Source organism: Galeopterus variegatus, unplaced genomic scaffold (genome assembly GCF_000696425.1).
Source record: "Galeopterus variegatus unplaced genomic scaffold, G_variegatus-3.0.2 Scaffold29116, whole genome shotgun sequence".
NCBI classification, from domain to species: Eukaryota; Metazoa; Chordata; class Mammalia; order Dermoptera; family Cynocephalidae; genus Galeopterus; species Galeopterus variegatus.
In genome coordinates, this window is record NW_007755227.1 from 1 (window position 1) to 236 (window position 236).

Consider the following 236-nt stretch of genomic DNA (forward strand, 5'->3'; position numbering starts at 1 on the left):
ATTATCAGAACCATGCTCTGGGTCGGCCCCGTGACTCACTCAGGAGAGTGTGACGCTGGTAATGCCAAGGCCGCAGGTTTGGATCCTATATAGGGATGGCCAGTGTGCTCACTGGCTGAGATTGGTGCAGACAATACCGTGCTGAGGGTTGCGATCCCCTTACCAGTCAGGAAACAAAAAAAAGAACCATGCCCTCTCATGTATTTTCTTTTTAATTCCATTTTTTCCATAAATTT